This window comes from Ailuropoda melanoleuca, chromosome 3 (assembly GCF_002007445.2).
Source record: "Ailuropoda melanoleuca isolate Jingjing chromosome 3, ASM200744v2, whole genome shotgun sequence".
NCBI lineage: Eukaryota > Metazoa > Chordata > Mammalia > Carnivora > Ursidae > Ailuropoda > Ailuropoda melanoleuca.
In genome coordinates, this window is record NC_048220.1 from 119,639,063 (window position 1) to 119,651,144 (window position 12,082).

Here is a 12,082-nt window from a genome sequence, read left to right on the forward strand (position 1 = left end):
ATAAATAAATAAATAAATAAATAAATAAATAAAATCTTTCTAAAAAGTAGTTGAACCATTTAAATATACATGAATAGTGGTATACCCTGTGTCCTTAATGTCAGGATAAATGCATATTTGCCTTCTCCCTCTCTCTGGATGGCACTTCTCAACCTTGGCTGAATATTAGCATCACCTGAGGAACTTTGAACAAATACTTATGTTTGGGGCCCACTTTCAGAAAGTCTTATGTAAATTATTTATGGTGAAGTCCTGGCATAGATATATTTGTAAAGCTACCCAGGAATTACAGCACACAGGGTAGAGTCCTTCCCCCTGGAGCCATGTTTCCATCTCTCCCTTCACCACTCGCCAGAGGACATAGGGCAGGGCTCTCACCTAAGGGTTCTCTTTAAGTGCTGGGTCTTCCCTTTAGCAGAAGATCAAACAGCTGATGGCTGATCTTCAGTTTGTAAGTCAACTGCTTGTATCCTAGTTGGAATCTCATTTTTTAGCCCATTTTGGGGATCCTGAATCATCAGTGCAGAATCACCATAGCTAATGTTTAAACATTATTAGAAGAAAAGTAAGTGAACCCGTAATCAAACAAAGTAAGTGCTCAAGTATAAGCTGACATGGGACATTAACCTTCAGCAAGGTTTTCAGAATTTGTATCACAGAAGAGGCCCTTGGAGGTAGATAAAAGTTCAGAGTCCTTATTCACTGGCCCTTAATGGGGAAGCCCAAGCAACAGCGACCTTTTTGAAGGATTTGTTGCCTGTGGAGTGTGAAGGCATCCGTTGGCCCAGTAGTTGAAAGCAAGAAACCAGCAGATGGCACAGGCACACAGCTTCTACGGTGGTTTCGCCAATGGAAAAGGCTGTTTTTTCACTTATGTTCATGGGACCCCCCACATCAAGATGCTTACAGCCCCAGGAAAATAAGTCCTACACACTGTACAGTCCTACACACTGTACAGTCCTACACACATGTACAGTTGACAGCAAAGTTCACATATAACTGAAGGTCATCCAGAGCATCATGGATGAGAGTCAGCGTTCAGCCAGTGGAGAGAGATCATGGGCACCAGCTACAGCTGGTAATATCTCCCAGGGCAGGAAGAGCATTGAAAGATGGGTAGGATTTCCATGAGGGGAAGAAAGCAAGAGGGAGGAAAACAGGAACATTCTAAGCATCAGAAAGAATTGTAGCCAAGGAAAAGACAAGGAAATGTCATGGTAGATTTGGAGATCATGAAAAGACCAGCATCTAGAGCAGAAAGTTCTCAGGAGAGAACAATAGAACACGTTATTACCAAAAGTACTTTCTAGATATTCACTTCTGGGGCCAAGATTCTCTCATGTGCTTCAAGATCAATGCCATCCATGAATATTGAATATCTCTCACTTCTTTTTTCTTTTTTTGCAGAAATTCATTTACAGACCTTTAAAGGTCATGAAGCTCTACCTGCAACTCAGTGTAGTTATTTGTTAGGAAGGACAGATATCACGGGCTCCCTAAAGAACGAGAGTTTCGACCCAGTGGTGTTTGATGCTATAGGTCGCTGCACCTTCCTGGTTGTTGAGAAAATTGGAAGGCCATTTGTGACCATCTTTACTAACACATTTGGAATTCTGAATTTCGGGCTGCCTGAGCCTGTGTCTTAGGTTCCAGCATTCTACTCTCCCTGACAGATCACATGGATTTCTGGGGCCGAGTAAAGAACTCTCTGATGTTCTTCATTTCGACCTTGAGAGAATGGTATATTCATGCTCAGTTTGATGACTCTGTCAGGTAACATTTGCCAGAAGGCTCTAGGCCAGAGCTATTTTATCTTTAACTGAAAGCAGAGCTATGGTTTGTTAATTCTGACTTTGCCTTAATTTTGCCCAGCCCCTGCTTCCCAACACCGCTTACATTGCAGGCTTGATGGTCAAACCTGTTGAACCAATACTCAAGTAAAACCTTTGTGCCTCATTTGGATGTGAGGAATCACCCTCATTATGGTGCCTTTAGTGCACAGATAACAGTTGCTCAGACAAAGGTTAAATCTAGGGTTTTTTTTTAAGACTTTATAATTAATTAATTAATTAATTAATTTGAGAGACAGAGAACAAGCAGAGGGAGGGGCAGAGAGAGAGGGAGAGAGAGAACAAGCAGGAGGAGGGGCAGAGAGAGGAAGGGGGAGAGGGAATCTCAAGCAGACTCTGCACTGAGAGCAGAGCCCAACGCACAGGATCTTCTATAGAGACAACGGTGTCTCACACAACTAACAACACTTTCTTTTTCCTTTCCAATCACTATTTCTTTTACTTATTTTTCTTGTTTTATTGTTCTGGCTGGGGTTTATACTGCGATGCTGAATAAAAGTGGTGAGAGCCGACCTCTCTGCTTTGTTCCTGTCTTAGGTGGAAAGAGTTCAATATTTTACCATTAGGTATGATTATAGATCAAGAATTTTTTTCAACGTATGCCTTTTATCACACTGAAGAAATTACTTTCTATCCCTAGCCATGCTGAGAGTTTTTATAATAAAAGGATACTGAATTTTGTTAAAGATTTGTTCGGCATCTACTGAGATCATATGATACTTCCTTTTTACTCTTTATTGTGGTGAATTATAATGATGAATTTTGGACTGTTAAATTGATCTTGCATCCTTGGATAAAAGAATTGGTCATGATGTATTATGTTTTCTATATATTGCTGCATACCATTTAAAAATATTTTAAAGGATAAGCTGGCCTCATAAAACTCCATTGGAATTGTGCCCTCATCTTGTATTTTATGAGGTTATGTTTCTAGAGGTTTCTTTTTGGAAAACTTTTGATTCTGAATTCAAGTTTTGTAAAAAAGAATTTGAAACTTGCATTAACTATTAAAGCTATTTAATATCTCTAATTTTTCTTGTGCCAGTTTTGATAAAGTGTGTTTATCCAAATAATTTGCTCACTTTGCACAACTGACAACCAGATATTTCATTTTTCATAGAAACAAGGAGATATATGGGAGCTGGGAGCGCTGAAACAATTGGTGTCCTACCTAGGGTATCTTATCAGTTATATATGCTGCTGTGTCAGAGCCTTTCCCACCCCAACCCTAGGATTATAGAGAGCTCCAGTGAACTGTACCCTCTGCCCTGCGGCTTCAGGATTTTGCAAGTCATGCTCTGCATTAATCTTCCTCAAAGTGTGAGTCTTAGCTCATTTTTGTCAGGTTCACTTGAGATACTTATTAAAAATATAGATTCTAGGCCCCACCCTAGACCTACTGAATCACAATCTCTAGGTTTGAATCCTGGTAATTTGCATTTTCGACAACACCCAAACTGGATTTATACAGACTAAATGTTTGAGTCTATAAGACTGACTGTGAGGCAGCCACTATTTTTACTTCTTTCCCTCCACAGTCTGTGCTAAATCCCAAAGTGAGCCAGCATATTGAAAGATATTTTCACTGAGTTCGTCTGTGAATATTCTAAGAGAAATATATGAAAATCATCATTCTCTCTGAATGTCAGTCCATTCTGATGTTGTGTAGTAGAAAAAACTTGCACTTCAGAGTCAGACACAGCCTGAATTTGAATCCTGGTTCTGCCATTTGTTTGCACTATTGTCTCCAGCTAGGCCTCAGTTTCTGTGGGTGTGAAAGAGGGATAATCTTAGAACTCAGGATTGTTGAGAGGATTGGATATATGTTTTTAAGAGTTCCATTGCAGTCTCTGACATACGTTGGGCATGACTAAGTCGTCTTTATTATTACTATTGTTACATCTGTTAACAAGGACCGAAAAACCACACATGCCCCTTGGCTAGTGTGAACTGAGAGGCAAAGATCCAGCTACTTCTGTATTTTTGGTGCTTTACATTTCCATCTGGCTTATAGCTTTCTGTGCATTCTTGAGAGATTTACCGTCATCTTTTTCATTAGGTCCTCCCTTATCCTATAGCAGCCACTACCGTGGGGACAGGAATGCGCTCAAGTGAATGAGTCAGCAGTGGCTGACTCTGGAAGCACAGAAAAAGGAGAGAGCAGAGATTACAGGCCCTCTCAAAAGGGTACCCATAGAACATCATATGGAGAGAGTGGAGGTTGGGAGGGACACAAATACCCGTGAACTTAGCTTGCATTGTGGCAAAGCCCACATAAGTCACTGGAAACCTTTAGAAAACTGAGAATTTGAGGACATATTGTATCATTTGGACACATGGATCTCTCTGACCATCTTCCAGCACTACGTATTTCTGCTGCCTCCCTCACAGGGGTGAGATCCAGCTCCTGATCATTTGGGAATCCAGCTTACCTCCCAGTCTCCTCTGGGGGAAGCCCATAGTGTAGGATGAGGGAAGGTGTTCACATTGTCCTCTGCAGGATACTATCAAAAACTGTTCCTGTCTTCCCTTCTGACCAACAAGAGAGGAAATTGAAGTGTAGTTCATGAAGGTATAAAGCCTGCAGAAAAGCATACACCCTTCCTGTGATCCTGGAGGAAAAGGATGAATCAAGGCTCAGAAAAATCTCTTTCTTCCAGGCCACCCAGCACATGTTAGCCTATGGAAGAGAAAGGTTTCAATTTATTCTAAACAATGGAAACACAGAGAGTTCAGATGTGTGTTCCATGAATATGATTCTTTCTTCTGTTCTTTCAGAAATTTCAGAATTTACTGCCAAGTTGCAGATGTAGGTTGTGTTCTTGTGACACTGGGCTCCATGTTGTGCACCCAACAGATTGAGGAAGGCCTAAAGGAGATGAATGCTGCCTTTGCCCACCTTCCTCAGAGGGTGATATGGATGTGTAAGCCTTATTGGCCCAAAGATGGCCTCCTCAGAATGACCTTGTGGGTAAGGACTTCCTCCCTCTACAAGCAGCAGCCCTTCTCTCTCTCCTTTTTCTTTAGGGTTTATTGCAGCTGTCACTCCTACCTGGGCACTCCACCATCTTTGAAAAGGAAAACATCTGTTAGCAAAAATCAAAGCATCAGGAAAGATTGGCATTTTGGGGTCACTTCATTCATTTGTAACCCAGACCAGTTATCTGTAGCCACTAGTGATATTAAAGTGGGGTTACTGTGGCCCCTTGTAATTGGTAGGTAATTGGGATCAAACACCTTCCAAGAAGTGCCTGTCAATGTTCTGAGACATAACTGTGCACAGCAGGAAGGAAGTCACTTGTGTGCACTGTCCTGAAGCCATGTGCTCATTACACACAGACCCCCAACAGGCACCGACCCAGCTCCTTCTCATGAGGAGTTGAGAGACCTGGGTGCCAGGGTGTCTTTCTAATGCGATAAAATTCCTCTTTGTCCTGAGATGTCCTACCATATCTTCAAGGGGGGTTTCTCTGGTCAGTGCTGCATTCTGGGGACGCCTCATGTGTATAGCTGCAGATTGGATCAGAATCACTCAGTGAATTGGAGGTACAAGTTTTTGATTCTGTCCCTGCAAATGTATTTCAGTAGCCTGTGGTAGAGCTCACAAACTGTATTTTCCAAAAACACTTTAAGTGTTTCTAAGTCCTTGGGCTGGATAAGCCCCTCCTCATCAACATTTTATTTTACTCCAAATAAGAGAGAGGCAGCATGACAGGGACTGGCAGTGCTAAGGAATAAGGCATAATCCCTGCTTTAAAATGATGTAGAGATGATGAAGGAATAAATGGATGAATGGTGGTACATGCCGAACTTCGTGCTCTCTCTGCATTTTTAGCTTTAGCTGGACTCTGGTTCAGGTATTAGACCCTGGTTTCTGAGGGTGCTCACAGAGTGTCTTCCAAGGAACTGACTCTTTAAATTGTTCCCAAATACCTCTAGAACCCCCTGCATGTTTCCCGGACATGGCTGCTGTTCCAGATTCCCCAAATCCTTTCTCCAGCATTACCTCGCTTTCTTTTTTCTTTGTCCAAGCTGACCCCAGCATTCACCTACTTGTCACTAATGGAGGGCAGAATAGCTTGATGGAATCTATCCATCATGGTGTGCCCTTGGTGGGGATTCCTCTCTTCACAGACCAGCCTGGAAACCCACTCTGAGTAGAAGCCAAAAACATGGGCGTCTCCATTCTGATAGAGCAGCTCAAGGCAGAGACCTTAGCTCTAAAGATAAAACAAGTCATGGGAGACAAAAGATACGTATGTAGCCCTCGGGGTAGCACTAGGGGAACTGGCTGGAAGGTTCTTTCCCCCTCCCCCCCAAAGAGGCTAAAACTCAGCTTAACTAAGATACCAGCTGACCTATTTTTACTGAATACCAAGTTGAAGAAATGAGTCTTATATTTCAATAAGACCAATTTAAGGTAGTTGACAGGAAGAACTTTCTGTCTTTTAAAGAAACTTACAAGAGTTTCTCTTTTTAGAGTTTTTGTTTCTCTTGAGATGTTTAACGTACAATTCTAGCCAGGTACAGGGGTGTCCTTTTACTTCTTCAAACACATCACTCTTTCCTCTAGAGGTCTTTGCCCTTAGCTGTTCTGGAACATTCTTTCCACTTAGCTCCAATGTCACCTCTTCAGAGAGGCCTTCTCTGATCAATGCCAGTTATTCCATATAATTTCTTTCACAACATGTGTCATACTTTGTATTGCTCTGTTTATTAGTTTACTTGTTTACGGACTCTTCCCTCCAACTAGAATGTAGGCTTCTTGAGAGTCGGGTCATATCTTTCTCATTTATCATGGCCTCTCTCACTGCTTTGTGCACAGTAGGCGCTCCATAAGTAATTGTTGAACAAGTAAAGAATAACTAGATACGAGTCCTCTACCTCAGGGATTCTTGGCCCTAGCGTATAGTTAGGCTCCTGGGCCTCATGAACCCCTAGAAATATAAAATTGTGAATGGTGTGTGTTTGCATATATACATTTCCTAGAGTGTGTTTTTATAATGTTCATCAGTTTGTCAATAGGATCTAATACCCAGAAAGGCCAAGACCTGCTGCTTGTGGAGGGATCACTCCACGTCTGGAGTCATTCCTCGATGATGTTCAGCATGACGCCTAATGAAAGGCAGCACCAGCATTCCCCAGGACCCTTTTAGCTTCTAGCCCCCTTCCTGGCAAGCAGTTAATATTTGCAAATACATAAATTAAATGGTGCAGACTGTATCTAGAATCAAGACATTTGGATTCAGTCATTTGTGTATCAGGGTGGTTCTCTGGTCTGAACACATATCTGGGCAGTTCAGAAACTATGAGCTTTCTTCCTCTGTCCCTGAGCCTTCTGAGATGCCTTGACTGTCACTTGCCTGTGGTCCTCTTTACTACTATGAGCCTGCCTCCTCAAAAGAGGAAACTCACAGCCACCCTGACTGGTTGCAACTTAAATTCATGACCACAGGCCTGACATGGGCACTCGACATGCCTGACAACCTGGTTGTATTTTTCTAATCATCTTTCTTACCCACTTTTCTATTATTGTTTTTCTTTTATCTTTTCGAACCTCCAACAGGTTTTTCTCCCTGCTCATTCTCAGCATATGCTCTTCTTTGTTTTCTTTTACTGAAGGGAAAAAAAAAAAAAAAAGAAAGAAGATACCAGCAAAGAACTTGTTCACATGTGTGGTGAACATGTTTTCACCATCAAATCTACCAGCCTACCTGCCAGATCTACCTACTTGTCTGGTCACCTGGCTGCCTACCTGTCTGTCCTTCTCCTGTGCCCTCCTGTTGCTCTGTCCCTACGGAGGCCAAGCCGTGGCCTGGGGCAGAGGATCCCATCCTGTCACTTACTCAAGACCCTTGTTTCTGCAATTCTTCCCTTCCCTCCTGCATTGTTCATTTTCCCTTTCTCCTGGAACACTTTTGGCAAAACAAAACAAAACAAAACAAAACACAACACTTGCTATACTAACTCTATATTTTTCTTCAACTTTTTATTTTTAAAAGTTTCAAACTCTCAGAAAATTTGCAAGAATAATACAATCAGCACAATACCCTTTACCTAGATTTACCATTTCTTAACATTTTGCCATATTGCATTCTCTCTCTCTCTCTATACACATACATTTTGTTGAATAATAACATATATGCCAATATATGTGTGTGTATACATATATTTCTATCTATATCTATCTATATCTATCTATATAGATATATATCTGCAGAATCATTTGAGACTTTGTTGCTGACATCATGACACTTTGCTTCTAAATACTTCAGCGTATTTCTCCTACGAATGACATATTTTTCTACATAACCACGGTACCATAATCAGAATCCAGAAATTTAACTGTGAATAGTTCTCAACTTGAGCCTACCTTCCTGTAGCTCTATTCCAAGTCTCTGCCCCACTTTGCTGTAAAACCCCTTCGAGGAGTCACCTGGGCTCTGTGGTGCTACTCTCTTTCTCCCGTTTCTTTTGTCCACCTGTCTCAGTAAGGCTCTCACTCCACAAAACTGCTCTCACGCAGGTCACCGGTAGCATCTATGCAGCCAAAGCTTGTGCCCACTTCTCAGTTCTTACCTCACCTACCCTATCAGCATCATTTATGTCAACTGATGACTGCTCCGCCTTCAACAGTTGCTTTGAGTGGTCCCAGACACCACACTCTTAGTTCTTACCCCTCACTTCTCAGTCTCCATGGCTGGTGCCTCTTCAACACTACATCTCCAGATGTGCTCGGGCTCCAGATCAAAGTCTGGTGCTTGGATCTCATCTAATTTCTTTTTTCTTTTTTTTTTTTTTAAAGATTTTTTATTTATTTATTAGACAGAGATAGAGACAGGCAGCGAGAGAGGGAACACAAGCAGGGGGAGTGGGAGAGGAAGAAGCAGGCTCATAGCAGAGGAGCCTGACGTGGGGCTCGATCCCATAACGCCGGGATCACGCCCCGAGCTGAAAGCAGACGCTTAACCGCTGTGCCACCCAGGCGCCCCTCATCTAATTTCTAATCCACAGTTCACTCTTGGGATGCTCGTCCAGTCTTATGGTTTGAAATCCCCTCTGTAGACTAATGTTGATTCCCAAATGGATAACTGCAGCCCAACCTTTCTGCTAATGGCAGTATATCATTTTACCTTCCTAAACTGACATTTTTTTCTTTGCTATCAGGTAAGCATCCCAAACTTAACGTGACCAGACAGCAACCTTGCCCTGCTCCCGACACCCCTAAACCTGTAAATCTCCATTTCAGTAAATTGTAACTCTGTTTTTGCAGTTTATTAGGCCAAAAATTTAGGTGTCTTCCATTTAAAATTTATAAGAATTTAAATATGGAACATAAGGAAGAGTAATAGAGATTTTATTATATCATAATTCAAGTTTTATAGAATTGTTTGTTGCTCTAGAATTTATAACTTAAAAGATCTGCTAATTTAAAACTTATTTTTTAATCGCCTAATTTCATTTAGGACATGAGCATTTCAAGAAAAGCCCTATCTGGGAATTCTTCAGAAGTTCTTTCTACGGTGATCAGAGTTAACTTCAGCAAGTCAGCTGAATATTTAACATTTGGCTTTTGACATTCCTCCAAACTGTCTATAGCATGTGTGTATATATACACACACACAGAGATGTATATTTATATATGTATACTGTGTGTGTGTGTGTGTGTGTGTGTGTGTGTGTGTGTGTGTGTGTATGCGCGCGTGTGTCTGCCAACAGGTACAAATCAGCAGCAATGGCTGCTAGCATCATCAAGGGCTCTCACCCCCCTGACCCCCACCCAGCGGCTGGTGGGCTGGATTGACCACATCCTCCAGACAGGGGGTGCAGCACACCTCAAGTCCCATGCCTTCCAGCAGCCGTGGCATGAGCAGTACTTTCTTGACGTCTTCTTGTTCCTGCTAGTGGTCACCCTGGCCACCATTTAGCTGTCTGGGAAGCTGCTAGGCATGGTCGGGTGGCTGTGTGGGGCCAGGAAGCTGAAACAGATGTGACGTGGATGCATCCGAGGGCTGGGTGTGTTGGGAATTCACTGGTCCTTAGTATGTCTCACACTAGCATAGACCGTGCTGGTCTCCCACTACCCTGGCTCCAATTGACATCAACTCCTCTTGTTTATATTAGCACAACCTGCTTCTTTTTGTTGTCATTGTTCAGTCAGCCACAGTATAGTACATCATTAGTTTTTGAGGTAGAATTCAATAGTTCATTAGTTGCATATATCACCCATGGATGTTTCTTTCTCTATTAACATTTTCTTGTCAGAACTCTTTGGCTTCTTGGCTTACTGAATAGCTGGGGCTATGCTGTGTTTATGCCCCTGTGTGATTTATCCTACTTTTCAGATTTAAAACCTTGTCCCTAGCTCATCACTCTTCTCTCCTAGGCACTATCCTCCAATGATTCTAGCCTCCTGATTCAGCCACTTTCTCAGTTTATTTCTCTCACTCTTGCCTCCATCCCTGTGGTAGATACTGTCAAATCCTACTTTATGCTCTGGACTTTCCAGTGTGCTCTTACGAGTGCCAGAGGTCAATATCTGCAACTCTGAGCATGAGTGAACCTTTCCCCAGACCTGTGGGAGGCTATGTTGCCCATGTATAAGACAGTCTGGAAATTCCAGGTCATAAACAAACTTGGGAGCGACCCTTTACCAGCAGTTCTTGGGATTTAGCATATAAATAGCCCAATTCCCTTTCCTTTCTTGTGGGATAATTTTGTGTCATGTTTTTTGCACCGTTTTGCAGTTTTCCTGTGGAATTAAGTTATGTTTACTGACTTATTGAGTCACCCTTTATTGACTGACTTTCCTTCTCTATATCAGTTTCCCATTTTCACACCAGTGTCCCCAAGCATTTCCCAAATAAACTACTTGCACTCAAGTCCTTGTCTCAGGGTATGCTTCTGGGACTGCAATGGACTGAAAGTTTCCCCTAAATTTGTATGTTAAAAACCATACCCCGATGTGATGGTATTTGGGAGTGTGGCCTTTGGGAGGAACTTAGGTAATGAGAATAGAGGCCCCGTGAATATTAGTGACCTTATAGGAAGAGGGCAGAGAACTAGCTAGTTCTCTTTCTACCATGTGAGGATAAAATGAGAAGTCAGCTATCTACAAGCCGGGAAGAGTCCTCACCCAAAGCCAACCAAGTTGGCACACTGATCTCAGACTACCCAGCCTCTAGAACTATGAGATATTAATTTCTTTTGTTTTCTCAAATTTTTTTATTTAAAGATTCTATTTGTTTATTTGAGAGAGAGAGTGTGTATGAGAGAGATAAATCATGAGATGGGGGCAGAAGGAGAGGGTGAAGCAGAATCCGCATTGAGCAGGGAGCCCGATGCAGGACTTGATCCCAGGATTCTGGGATGATGACCTGAGCCTAAGGCAGATGCTTAACCAACTGAGCCGCACAGGCACCCCAAATTTCTTTTGTTTTTAGGCTACCAGATTAATGGTATTTTGATATAGCAGCCAGAACTGAGTAAGACAAACCCAAATTGCCTCTTCTTCTGAGCTCTCTTCAAAGTTCCAGAAAGAGGCCCCCTAAGTATGTGCAGCCCCTCTCTCCCACAATCTTCCCTCCCAGTATTCCACTGCAGCTATAGTATCCCCTCCTGCAGGGACCACCATCTCTGCTGACCGCACATAGGGCCTACAGTTTGTTCCATAGTTTCTACTTTCATGAAATCTTGCCATGACACCTGCTTAATAAAATAGGGTTATGAGAAAGTCAAACAGGACCATGAGAGATGTGCTTAGCCTTAATATGTTTTTGTGATTCAGGCAGCAGGATATGTGGTGATTTCAAAGACTATTTTGATCAGGAAAAGAATTCCATCCCCTTTTCATTTCATAGCAATGGACCTTCCTATATATTATGTAACACTAGAAATTAAATTGACTAGTTATCATAGAAGTTCAAAAATTAGTGGCTTTAACATATGAAGAGTCTATTTCATTCTTACATGAAAGATGGCTGGAGGTTGGAAATGTGGAACTAGAATGGCAGTTCCCTAATGTCAACAGTTCCCTGGTCCCCTCTTCCCTTTCTGGCTAGCCACTCTTGCCGGTTGCTTCCATCACAAGGTTTCTTCATGGGTGCAGTGTGCACGCTGTAGCTGGACCCAGAAGATATGTGCTCCAGGCAAGGAAGAAGGAGGAAAAAAAGAGTTCTGTGTGATACAAGCAGAATAATGGCTCCCCGCAAATGTCCATGTCCTAATACCTG

At 42.3% G+C, this 12,082-nt stretch overlaps 1 pseudogene; it reads left to right on the forward strand.

Moving 5' to 3' along the window:
• Positions 1-1,020: 1,020 nt before the first annotated feature.
• Positions 1,021-9,844, forward strand: LOC117795060 (annotated as a pseudogene).
• Positions 9,845-12,082: the final 2,238 nt, after the last annotated feature.